Source organism: Curcuma longa, chromosome 13 (assembly GCF_044706935.1).
Source record: "Curcuma longa cultivar G26 ecotype Majalengka, Jawa Barat chromosome 13, ITB_CL_G26_1.1, whole genome shotgun sequence".
NCBI lineage: Eukaryota > Viridiplantae > Streptophyta > Magnoliopsida > Zingiberales > Zingiberaceae > Curcuma > Curcuma longa.
In genome coordinates, this window is record NC_133873.1 from 3,023,321 (window position 1) to 3,036,830 (window position 13,510).

Genomic DNA, 13,510 nt, shown 5'->3' on the forward strand with positions numbered 1-13,510 from the left:
TTTGATCTATCGCTCTAAATCTCACCCTTTGATGAATCAAAGAAGTACATACTAAGTACATGTGTTTGTTATTATATTGGGATTAAGAGCATGTACATCGATAGTAACAGAGGTTTACTTCGATTATATATTCAGTATAAATCGAACAATCTTCATATGGTCCTGCTCAATACACACTAAGTGTACTAGTGTAATTCTATAGTCAAGACAGACTAAGACCAAATTACACTACAACCAGTCCAATGGTTTGTCCAATCCATCTTGGTTGTGAACACTGTTTATAATCTATAAGGAACTGATAATATGGTCTTCTGTGTGTGACTCCGCACACCATGTTTATCTACAATATAGATTAAATGGACACTTGCATAAAAATTAAATACAAACATTGACCAAAAGTAATTCTCATTTCAGAATGTTTATTTACATTGATAGCTAGGATTCTTGTATACATCCCAACAATCTCCCACTTATACTAGAAGACTACGCTGTTTTATATGCTGTCATATATCTGATCCCCATCCCCTCCACATGCCGATCAAAAGCTCTCGCCGGAAGGGCCTTCGTGAAAGGGTCTGCCAGGTAATCCTCTGATGCAATTTTGACCACAGCGACTTCTCCTCGTTTGACGATGCCTCGTATCAGGTGGTTCTTGCGCTCAATGTATTTACTTGCCTTATGGGCTCATGGTTCCTTTGAGTTTACAACTGAACCACTATTATCACAATAAATTGTGATAGTCTTGGGCAAACCATGAATCACAGCTAAGTCCATCAAGAAGTTCTGTTACGCCCCGGGAGACAGCTTTCCGAGAAATTTCAGCAACATCTCCCCTGTAACAATTGACCTTCCCTGAATACATACATAATATAATCAATCCATAACAGGCTATGGATATGTATTGACAGCAATAAATAAATAAAAGTGACCAACAAAGCCACAGGCATAAATATCCAACACCTAATGATCCACAGGATCACTATCACCATCCCTGCAGCGGAAACAAGCACAACCACGCAGATATAATACGATCCACGTCCACAAGTATATCCAAATCAGAAAGAATCCGAAAATATCCGATCGACATCCAAAACTCGAAACTCCAGAATCACAAATAAAGTAAACTAAGTCTGAATAAGTCTGAGAAACGGATAACATGGGAAATATAAAAAAAATTAAATAGATCTCCAGGGACTAGCAGTGCAGCTCTCCAGACGGCATCAACCTGAAATAGACATACGGGTAAACGGAGTGAGTTCAAACGAACTCAGCGGGTATCAAGTAGACATGTATCCAATAGCTAGCAGACCGTAATGGAAATACCGGTAGAAGAATGACAGGAATAAAAATCTGAACTCATGTGTATATATACTCACCAGAACATGCTAACGATATAATCATAGGTAACATGATCCCTAACAAATCCATACGATCCCTGTATATACATATCCAACATATGCAGATAACCTGAATGCAACAATATCACCAAAGAATCCCTATATCATGCACCAGTACAAGAACATATCCTGGTCACCCCTGCTACCCATCTGATCCTTACATACCAAAGTGAGGTCGTGGGTCCTCAATGATAAATGGTCAGATCCATCACCGAGATGTGAGGTCGCGTGGGAACTATGCCCGTCAGATCCATCACCGAGATGTGAGGTCGCGTGGGAACTATGCCCGTCAGATCCATCACACTCGAATGGTGAGGTCGCGTGGGAACTGAATATGCCCGTCAGATCCATCACCGATAGGTGAGGTCGCGTGGGAACTGAATATGCCCGTCAGATCCATCACCGATAGGTGAGGTCGCGTGGGAACTAAATATGCCCGTCAGATCCATCGATAGGTGAGGTCGCGAACTGGATACGCTCGTCAGATCCATCACCGATAGGTGAGGTCGCGTGGGAACTAAATATGCCCGTCAGATCCAGCACTGGTATGTGAGGTCGTATGGGTAGGGGTATAACCGCTGTGCACTCTGACGTCATCGCTAATGCGTGACCGAATGGACAGTATGCTGGCCAGCGTGTCATAATATAATATGAAATCTAACCCTAGTACCGATAACCATATGAAATCCATAACATACACTACACTAGTACTAAAGTGGAATAAAGGCATAGGTCTAGCATGTGCATCAGTAAATGGAATATATAACACCCAATCAATGGCATATGAAAGGTATCACATGAAATCTAGTCAAATGCATAACTGATAACCTAACTAGCTCACAGGTAACCAATAGAGATCCGTATGAAATGAAAACATGATATCACTGAAAACTAACTATATATATACATGTCTAAACACAGCATATCTACTAAGAGATAAGTCAGAGACAAGATACCCGCCTTCCGATCGGTTGCGCGTAATCGCAAAGGATCCGAATTTGCTAACGTCCGCAGCCACTCAACTCAATTCAAAGTCCTGCAATAAGGATAACTAACATTATTCCTACATACAACGATCTAACAAATACAATACTCAATACACTAATAGATTCATACTAAATTAACCAACCAACCTATCGTAAGTTAATCGTCTCGATTAACTACCCAACCTTACCATCCCATGGTTTACAACATAATTTAACATATCAACTCATTAATTAAACGACCTAACCAACTTTAATCGATCAATATAACCGATAGAAAGAGGTCAAACCAATGGTCCTACAACTTCCAACAGATCCCCTTCATTCAACATCCTAACCACACTAAATATCATATTCATTAAAACTGATCTGAACCTAACAATCCATCAACAGTAAAACCACCTTAGTCCCACAATCACAAGATCCACACTAATTTGAATCCAATCTATAATTATATCAAAATCACAAGAATCTTACCCAAACTACCGTAGATGCCCTAGAATCTCTAAATCCAAGCTCACCTCTCCTTCCTTGAAACCGAATCACCTAACAAAATCAACAGCAGCCATAACCAACATCAAACTACAATTCACTGATTAATACCCAAATTAAATTGAGATTCCAAATCCTCCTACTAATTCCAACTCAAAACCAATTGGGTTCAAATGAAGAAACCTCACCTAACAAAATCACGCCGTGCCCTAGCTTGCTGCCGACCGAAAGCCAAGAACTCCACCAGTCGGCCAACTCCAAATCTCCAACCAAACCAACGAATCCAACAATTTGATCTTCCTCTTCTCCCCTTCGATTCGTCGTTGCAAGGGCTGTCTCCCGTCGGCGTAGATGGGGAAGAGGAGAGGTGGAAAAGGCAGCGACGTCGGGCGAACGCAGCTAGGGCAGAGGGGAATCACGGTGGCTCCTTCTCCCGGCAGCAACCACGGAGGCACGCGGCGGTGGCTTCGGCTGGTGAGGAAGTCGGCGCGATAACAGGGGGAGAGGAGGCGGCGGCGGCACGAACAGGCGAAGCAAGGAGAAAAATCGCGATGAGGAGGAGAAGGTGTCGGCGCTGTAGCTTCTCAACGAACCAGTCTTTTATTCGGTATTACCGGGTTTTAGGTTTAGGATCCAATAAGCCAACCATCCATTAACCCTAAACCTATTAACCATTAGCCATAATTTCTATTAATTAACCTAGAATTTGATGAATTAATTCCATCAACTTTTAACCCTTTTATATAACTTAGGATTTAATTAATTAATCTAATAAATTTTTAGGATTAACTTATTTACGAATAAACCCCTAATTTTCCGATATTTTACAATAATTTAGCGACGGAAACTTAAAATTCCATCGCTAATTTAGGAACGAATCAGGAAACGTTGCAGATTTGGCAACGAATATAGGATTCGTCGCCAATTTGGCGACGAATTTCTTATTCGTCGCCGATTTGGCGACGAACAATTAAATTCGTCGCCAAATTGGCGACGAATAGTGTATTCGTCGCAAAGGTCGCGTGGGAGAAGAAAAGGAAAATTCATATTTTAGTGAAGTTTTGCAACGAAAACCTTATTCGTTGTCAAATTCGTCGAAAATTTAGCGACGAATTTCTTATTCGTCGCCAATTTGGCGACGAAATAGAAGTTCGTCGCCAATTTGGCGACGAAATAGAAGTTCGTTGCCAATTTGGCGATGAACTTCTATTTCGTCGCCAATTCGGCGACGAATTTAGCAACGAATAAGTTTTTGCAACGAATTTTGCGACGAATATATTGAGTTGCTAAATTGGCAACTAATATTTTTTTCGTCGCAAAGTTTGTTGCAGATTAGCAACGAAATTTTTATTCATCCCAAAATTCGTTGCTGATTGGCGACGAAAACTATTCGTCCCAAAAATTCGTTGCAAAATACCTGTTTTTTTGTAGTGTTCAGCAACTCTGAATGCCCTTACATGTTCTATAGGAAGGAGAGGAATGAGAGAGCAAGTAGCACATCAATTATCAATGGCCTCTCACTTGGTTCTCTTTGCACAGACAGTAAAGCCACAGCAGCAACCTACATATCATGTTGTCCACCAGCAAAGTAGCATTAGGTGCAAGAAAATGCCGATATGGTTAACCACACATCGTGCGGAAAACAAACCTGCTGAAACAAAAAAAATGAAAAAATATTACCTTCAGTTGGAGTGATGCCCGATTTCTCAACAGTTGGCAAGAGGAAAAAATGAAACAAGCAGGTCATGCCATAATGAAAATCTTACCTGACTTCCACAGCCAAACTTTGTTCAGTCAAGCAAGCAACACACAATCTAGTGGAACAAACAACTTTAATATGTATAGGTGATGACTCAAGCAGAACACATCACACTGTTCATCATAGAGAAAGGAAAAAAATAGGAAAATTTATCATGTCAACATTCAATGCATGCATGCTTGTAGTGAGTTCCTGTGCTTGAAACCATAATGCTAATTAATTACCATCACAATGACTACCAACATAAGCAACAAGTTATAAAGCTACATGTCAACCACAACATGTTTCATCTAAACACAACATGTCAAAACCAAAACCGTACACAACATGATGGACGACTTTCCCAGCAGCTACATCCTCTAATATTGATGGTTTGTTAAATCATCATTAATTATGAGGCATGTTGTTAGAACCTGCAACAATAAAAATAATTATTAACTTCAATTTCTCATTCAATCAACGACTTTAATTTCCTAAATTGGGAGTTTTATAGTACCAACTCTAGAAGCCAAATCTTCCTCGTTTGTGTCGTCGTTGCTGTTATCATGATCATCTATAGTTGATCTGGTAATAACAACATCATTATATTTACAAAATTTATTTAAATTTATTATGCAAATAAATTTAGGAAACAAATATAGAAATAATCAGCACATACCTTTGCTGCAAAATCGGACAATTACGCTTATCATGAGACACACCCCGATGGCCACATCCACGACATAACCTGGATTTTGAGATTGCCTTCTCCTTTGACGATTTCAACCTTTTTCTGCATCCTTTTGTTCTTACTAAAGAAGGATCAATAATACCAAGAGTGTCATCCATAGAATTCTTCCTTTGACTACCAATACCGCATGTTTTACTAATGTTCATGTCTTGAATTTTGCTGTGGATACAATTTAGTTGTTCCTCCAAAAAGGATGTTCCCTCATCAGTCAAAGATGCATCCTCAATTACTAAGGAAGCTTTATAGGATAACCTTGAAAGTCTTGACATCAAAAACTTATTTGGATCATTGATGGAAAGTTGGTCTTCCCCCAAAATATAATTTGCTCCAACCTTTGCATCTCGTGTCCATCGTTTGAGTATATACTGTTCAGGTAAATGAAAGACTTGGGTGATGCGGAAAAAGGCTAACATATGCCTGCATGGAATGCCCTCAAACTCAAATTTTCTACAGTTACAAGATATGTAGTCCTTTTGTTTGTCATGAGTGAGTAACCTTGATTTGGAAGAAGAAGAACTTTGAAATTTCATCACATTATAAATCAGTAAATCATCTTGTACAGACGCTTGTTGCACATAATAACTGTGACTATCACTAATTTCACTTTGAAACTCCAACCATTTATTTTTCGTATACACCTTAACCATTTGAATTTCCATTGGCCAATTTGTCTTAGTCCGGGGATGCTCATTAATATCAACATGGTCAGCAGCTAACTCATTGTGTCTTAGGTGTCTCAGTGCCCTATTGAAACGAATGATAAAATCAATCAATGAGTTCTTATTTGAGATGGTTTTCTTAAAAAATGCATGTGAGCTTTCAGATCTCTGACTGCTTGACATTCCAGCACAAAATACATGACTAAAATATGCGGGCACCCACTTTTGTCGCAATTCATACATCAATGCCAACCAATCATTATTCTCCAAGTTAGCACATTTGATAACGTCTTCCCATGACTTCTCAAATTCATCAGGCGTTGTAGAGTTTACAATGACATTCTTTATGCTTTGATAGTGATCACGAAAAGTCAAAGGATTTAATTTCTCTAGAAATTTATTCAATATGTGCCACAAGCAATATCGATGCACCGTATTAGGGAAAACTTGTGCAATAGCTTTTGTCATAGCAAGATCTTGATCAGTAATGATCACATTTGGTGCTCATTTAGGCATGGCATCTATGAACTTATTAAACAACCAAATAAAGGAATCAGTTTTTTCATCACTTAGAAAACCACAACCAAAAATAATTGTCTGATGATGATGATTAACTCCAACAAATGGTGCAAAAATCAACCCATATTTAATTGTGTTATATGTCGTATCAAATACAACAGCATCACCAAATACAATGTTAGATACATGATCAGCCCAAAAACATCTACTAAATCTGTTTTCTAAATCAGTCTCATAATCAAAGAAAAAAGCTGAATTTTTTTCCTTCTCAGATGCAAAAAACTCAATCAATGTTTCAGCATCAATACCCTTCAGGTCATCTCTTAGTTGTTGGTCAAAATTTCTAAGATCTTTTTCTGTGCAACCTACCCGCTCGGGCCCCCCGGACTCTATCTCAAATATTCGCATTTTTTGAGAAGTTGGCAAATTAGCCTCGAAAAATTGTTGAGTCAATGCTTTCTTAGCGGCTGAAATATGACGATGTGAGCGAAGCAAATGTACCTTTGAAGAAGTCGAGAGGGTATGATTATGACTTTCCATGATGTGACTAATAACCCAATTAGGTCCAGTTTGTTCTTTTACAAGTGAAATGTGTGACTTACAATCGGTTCTAATATCACTGCGGGCTCTTTCCATAGATTGTTGATCATAGTTTACATTTCTATTTGCCCTCATTTTATCTGTTTGACCTTCTTTAAAACAAACAAATTTTTTTCATACAACTTCATTTGTAATCTTATTCTTTTTGCTATTGCTCATCCTTGCACTAAAACCAGCTTCTCGTGCATATTGATTATAAAACAAAAATGTTTCCTCTAAAGATGAGAATTCCATACCAACTTTGGGCTTCCGATCATTTTCAACTTGGGGAATATATAACTGATTATCACCGTCATTTCCTTCCATTGCCGAGGATTATCAGATTCAGATTAAGTGATTACCACCCCTGTTTAACAGTTAATCACTTAGAAAAAGAAAAGGAGAAACAATATTCCTTTCACATTAAGTATTGTTTCAAAAATGTTAATGATAGTTAATGTTTTAAAAATTCTAATCAAAACATATCGATAACAAACATCTATAATGGTGCAGGTAAGAATACTGATAATTGTCTTTCAACATGAGTGTGCGCACTATAGATAATATATGTTTGGTGGAATGAGAATATTTTTTAATTTCTTTGGTTACTAACTGGTTGTTAAGGGGATGCAATTAATAGGCAGACACCCTAGACCTTATGCAAGTAAATGCTGCCTTAAGGATGTATAAGCCCTTTTACTCTAACTTAGTTCCTGGACCATAACAAATATTGAAATAACTTTAGCCTATGAACATGCCTAAAAAGTCAGCAATAAGACATGCATTATTAAGACCATTTGTTCTGGTATTTTGCTCTAGCTATGATAGGTTTTTCAATCTTTTTCCACCAAGGTTTTGTATTCTCACATCCCCTCACTAGTGTTTTGTGGATAACGATATGCACAAACGATATTCACAAACATAAGAAAAAATAGGGTTAGGGACCTTCAGCTCACGAGTAGCATGGGGGCGAGTGGCTTCGGATCGCGAGTTGCAGGGGCGAGGCCGAAACTCTGTGGCGAGGAAGAAGAGCTGCTCGCGGGACCTTGCGCTTGAGGCCGAGGCTCTGTGGCGAGGCTCCTTGCGCTCGGGGCCAAAACTCACTGGCGAGGCTCCTTGCGCTCGCAAGGAGTGGTGAGGGCGAAGGAAGAAGAGAGGCGCGGCGAGAGAACAGGGGCGAGGGCGAGGAAGATGAGAGGCGCGGCGAGAGAACAGGGGCGAAGGAAGAAGAGAGGCGCGGCGAAACCCTAGGCGAAGGGGAGCTTCGGCGAGCAGAGGGGGGAGTGGGAGAGAAACCCTAGCTTCGGCGCGCGCGGAGACGAAAATCGCGGCTTTTGTTGAGGGAGGGAGAAGAAAATCGCGATTTCGTTCCACGTCAGACCGCCACGTCACCAGGCGCGCAGGAGGCGCTTATACAGGGCGCTCAGTATAGCGCTGCTGTATATATATGTTAATAATATACTTAAAGTAATTTTTCAGTTTAAATTTTCCCGCTCTAAAAAAATTATTTTTATATCAAAAAGAAAGTACGCATTGGGTATACTACATTAAGATTCAAGACCTCTAAGTGCACCCCTCATAATTTTCTAATGGAACAAAATTTAAAATTCACTTTCATTGATGGAACATTGCTAAATGATCCAATAAAATATTAAAAATTAGATGGTAAATGTATTTATTTAATAGTGATACTCAGTTCCTACATTGAGTCACTTCATGCAAAACCTAAAATACCCCATTGGAGATTCACCAAAGGTACCCTAATTAGAGATTATTTATTAAAAGTCTTTTGTGATTCAGATTAGAGAGGTTATCAATTGTCATGGCACAAGAAGATCAATTATAACATAGCATTTTCTTTGGAGATTTTCTCATGTCAGAAGCAAACCAAACATCTCTACATCATCAGCTAAGATTGAATATCGAGCTACGGCCCTCGGGGTATAGCTGAGTTGGTTACGACGTAGCAGACTTGCATAAGAGGGCAAGGATTCGAATCCTGGCGAAGCCAGGCAATACCCTCCTGCGTCGTGATCAACTGCAGTTTCTCGATTTACCTCCTCACAGACGTAGGGCCGACCGTGTGGGGCCACTAAGGTGGCGGATCCACCTTTTGCAGAAGAATATCGAGCTACGAATAACACATTTTTAGAGCTAATTTGATTGTGTTATATATTAGATGGCTTAAAGGTCCCCCAGACAATTTTAATATTATTATTTTGCAGCAATCATGATTGTGTTATATACTAGATAACTTAAAAGATTCCTTGGATAATTTCTTATGGCAAAAGATGATAACGCTTATCCTAAGCGTTCTAATTTGATTATATTGTGTTATATACTAGATGACTTAAAAGTCACTCAGACAATTTCAATACTATTATTTTATAACAATCATGATTGTGCTACATACTAGATAACTTAAAAGATCTCTTAGATAATTTTTTATTGTAAAAGATGATAACGCTTATCCCAAGCGCTCTAATTTGATTGTGTTATACTAAATGACTTAAAGGTTCCTTAGACAATTTCAATACTATTATTTTCAGCAATCATGATTGTGTTATATATTAATGACTTAAAAGATCACTTAGATAATTTCTTATATTGCAAAAGTTGATAATGCTTATCCCAAGCGTCTCTCAATGTTGGTCCCATAGTAATTCGAAGGAAGATAAATTACAGTGACTAAACGATCTTTTAAGATATGAGGGATTTTATTTTCTAAGGCATTATTCGGACCCTCGAAGATTTGAACCTTACTCTCTTATGATATAATTTATCACCTGAATGCCAACTTAATTATCTTCACGAGACCAAGACAATTTCTAAACTATTATTTTGCAGCAACCAAATGGCTTTGAGTGAATCTTATCTTTCATGAATTTTAAAATTGATTGTCATATAGTACAAGAAAAAAAATACAAGACGTCCCCTGGGATATGGTACAATAATAAGAGATGGGACAAACTTCCAACACATTGAAAGTTTAAATCTTACCTAGAGCACATTATATCTAAGAAGTTTGAAAATTTTATGATGTTGGACAGTTTGTCAGGACCCATCTGCGCTTCTCGATTTACTCCGACGGCCGATGAAAAATTTTCGTGAGACTGAGCCAATCACCTTAAAAATTAGTCGAAATATATATATAGTCCTGATATATACTGCGCATCTATCAATGCGTGTAGTGTCCGCAACAGAAGATTTTGGACGTTCGGATTACTTCCAGACACCTGGAATAGGAACAATGTCATTTGTAATTATTTTTTATTTTTATTTTTTATTTATTTACGGTTAAAGTATTTAGAATTTTACCTTTAGAGTTTAAGAATTAGATTATAATATTAAGTATAAAAAAATTTTAAAAAGAAAAAAATTTAGTTGCTTACATGGTGTACGCGATAAAGAGTGTAGCATAACAACCTAGCATACTCTATGAGTACCTAAATTTTTTTATTTTAAAATTTTTTTACTTAATATTATAACCCAACTACTAAACATTAAAAGTAAAATTTTAAATAGCTTAATAATAAATAAAAGAATAATAATAATAAAATAATATTGTTCTTATTTCTTTGGGTGATTTTCTACGTGCACAGAGAGACACGTAGCATATATGCTTTTACACTCACACCAACTGATGTATTTATAAAAGCCTTTAGGAAAGGATCGATCAATTTAGGAGTATACGCAACAAATTGAGAATTGATAACATTCACTCTCTAACTTGAGGAGAACTATTAGAAAATATCTTATATTAATTATGTATTTAAAAAATTATTCTTTATTTATTAATATAAATCAAATCTCTACAAATAAGATTACAATTTCTAAATCTCAGACTTGCTTTATTTATTAATAATATGATATCAATTCCTCTGTTATTCATTCTTTTATTATTTTATCCCACAACCTTATTTTATAAATGTGGAACACGCCATGTTGATATATATCCCATTATCCTTTAACTAAACAGCCAGTTGAAGGATTCTGCACCATGCATGGGATTTTAGCACAAAATTTATAGAAAAAAAAAAGAGATTGTATTAATTAAAATTCTACAATCTCACCAATTATTACACAACTGTAGTTGATGTTGCAGCTTCTAAGCTTGCTATATTGGTCAGCAATCGATTTTAAGAGGTGATGATTTAAAATTGATTTTGTCATGCGTATAATGTCTGTGTACATGTATAAACCTACTCCATATATATGGGACCGATTCTAGAGAGACCATTGAGATAGCGGATTTTTTTTTTTCTAAACGTGCTATACAGTTTTAAGTGGAAGTTTCTGTTCCTAAAGACCACCTATAAATGTAATGTAAGTTCTCATTAATTGACTAAACAAGAAAAGCTAAGCATCACTAACATCATTAGTAAAAACTATCAAAACTAGATCACACAACAATAACATTCAATGTAGCAATTTTTTCGGTAAGCATTTCTATAATTTATATTATATATAATTCTAACAATCCCCTAACTCGGTAGATATATCATATTCAAATATGAGTTTAGCCTTGAAGTCTTCCTCGATCGGCCTTCTTCACAGATGTTGTCCGTGGGCTGGGACACAAATGATCACTTCAATCTCAGAAGTAGGCAAAGTAAAAAAAATTGAGGCCTTCTAACTAAGACAAATTTATAAGAGAGAACAATTTCACTGTAAATCCTAAGAATCCGCCACTCCAACGCCCTCACATGGTCGGTCTCACGACCATCTATGAAAAGATAAATCGAAAAATTACAGTTGATCACAATAGAAGAGAGTATTGCTCAACTTCGTCAAAGATTCAAATTTTTATCCTTTTCTACAAATCTACTCCGTCGTAACCAACTCAACTATGGAGCCCTAAGCTAATTACTCAATGCTCTATCAATGGTGGTTCCAACTATGGAGATAAAGATAGGGATGGAGTTGAATATTTGATTAAAATTGAATCGAATCGAATTAATTGAAATTGAATAAATTAAAAATTAATAAAATATTGATTAATTCAATCAAAAATTAAATTAAAATTAAAAATTACTAATTAATTAAGAATTTATAAATTCATTTATTTAAAAATTTATTAATTATTTTATTTTTTAATTTATTGGATTTAATCGAGATTTTAAAATCAAAATCGAATTGAATTAATTAATATAATTAATTTTTTTTAAAAAAAATAAAATTTTAAATAATCAAATTAAAATTTTAAATTTTATCCCCTCACTATTCAAGATTTTGCACTAACGACTCGGTCTGCACTAAACCAAATCGGCAAAACCGGTCCGAAAAAAAAATTAACCAACAAAGTCCCCATTAATTAATTGTTCGAATTGGATTGAATCATCATCGTCAACGAACCCTTTCTCCTCGTTCGATTCGGCCTTTCTCCTCCTTCGATTGGGCGAGGGTTTGAGTTTGAGGCGTTTTGGGTTCAGACCGGCGATTAATGACGACGCCCAGACGGCGGAAGTTCAAGGCGGAGCCGCAACGACAGCCAGCCACCGTCCCTTCCCCTTCCGCCGCCTCCTTCCACGCAGCAATCTCCAGTGTCGCCGTCGCGCAGATCTGCGGGGCCACGGGCTACTCCGCCGCGCAGCCCTCCGCCCTCCGCGCCCTCTCCGACATTGCCGCCCGCTACCTTCAGGCCCTGGGCCGCGCCGCCGCTTCCGTGGCCGCCGCCCACCACCGCACCGATTCCAATCTCCTCGACCTCGTGCGGGCGATCGAGGATCTCAGCGCCGCGAAGGGTTTCCCCGGGCGGGTCCGACGCTGCTGGGCAGCCGCTCCGCTCGGGCGCGCTCTGGGAGTTAAAGGAGTTTGTGGAGTCGGTGGAAGAGATCCCCTTCGCGAAGCCGATCCCTCGACAGGGGAAGGAGGAGGAGGAGGAGCAGCAGAGAACAACGTGGAGGAGCTTTGCAGCTGCGGGCAGGGAGCCGCCCCCGCACGTGCCGTCGTGGCTGCCGTGCTTCCCGGAAGAGCCAGGAAAAAAGGAAAAGAAGGAGATGGAGACGGAGGAGCAGAGAACGACGTGGGGGAGCTTAGCAGCTGCGGGCAGGGAGCTACCCCAGCAGCAGCATGTGCCATCGTGGCTACCGTGCTTCCCGGAAGATAGGGAAATGGAGGAGACGAGACCGTCGACGGAGAAGAAAAGGAAAACGGCGGTGGAATTGCCGGCCGAGAGGGAGAAGGTTGAGTTTCGGCTGGGCTTTGGAAAGAGGAGGCAGCAGTCTGGCACCGCGGAAAAGAGAAGGAAACGTAAATTTGGATATTTGGGGGACGTAAATATCATTAATTAATCAATGGATGTAAAGTTTTTAGGGTTAGGCGTGGGATTCGAACCATGTTGCTTGGGAAGCACCTCGCAGCAACTGCCTCCGCGGCTGCAGTTAAATAGT

The 13,510-nt window shown here is 38.6% G+C and overlaps 1 long non-coding RNA gene and 2 pseudogenes across 1 annotated transcript; 1 reads left to right on the forward strand and 2 right to left on the reverse strand.

Annotated features, from left to right (window-relative positions):
- Nucleotides 1-1,183: 1,183 nt before the first annotated feature.
- Nucleotides 1,184-2,937, reverse strand: LOC141843801 (uncharacterized). The gene is made up of 3 exons (XR_012603075.1): nucleotides 2,858-2,937; nucleotides 2,358-2,433; nucleotides 1,184-1,225 (listed from the first exon to the last, which is right to left on the reverse strand). It is a non-coding gene; the product is annotated as an uncharacterized LOC141843801 (long non-coding RNA).
- A 2,026-nt stretch (nucleotides 2,938-4,963) lies between these two features.
- Nucleotides 4,964-6,536, reverse strand: LOC141843858 (protein FAR-RED IMPAIRED RESPONSE 1-like; annotated as a pseudogene).
- A 6,025-nt stretch (nucleotides 6,537-12,561) lies between these two features.
- Nucleotides 12,562-13,374, forward strand: LOC141843811 (transcription initiation factor TFIID subunit 8-like; annotated as a pseudogene).
- Nucleotides 13,375-13,510: the final 136 nt, after the last annotated feature.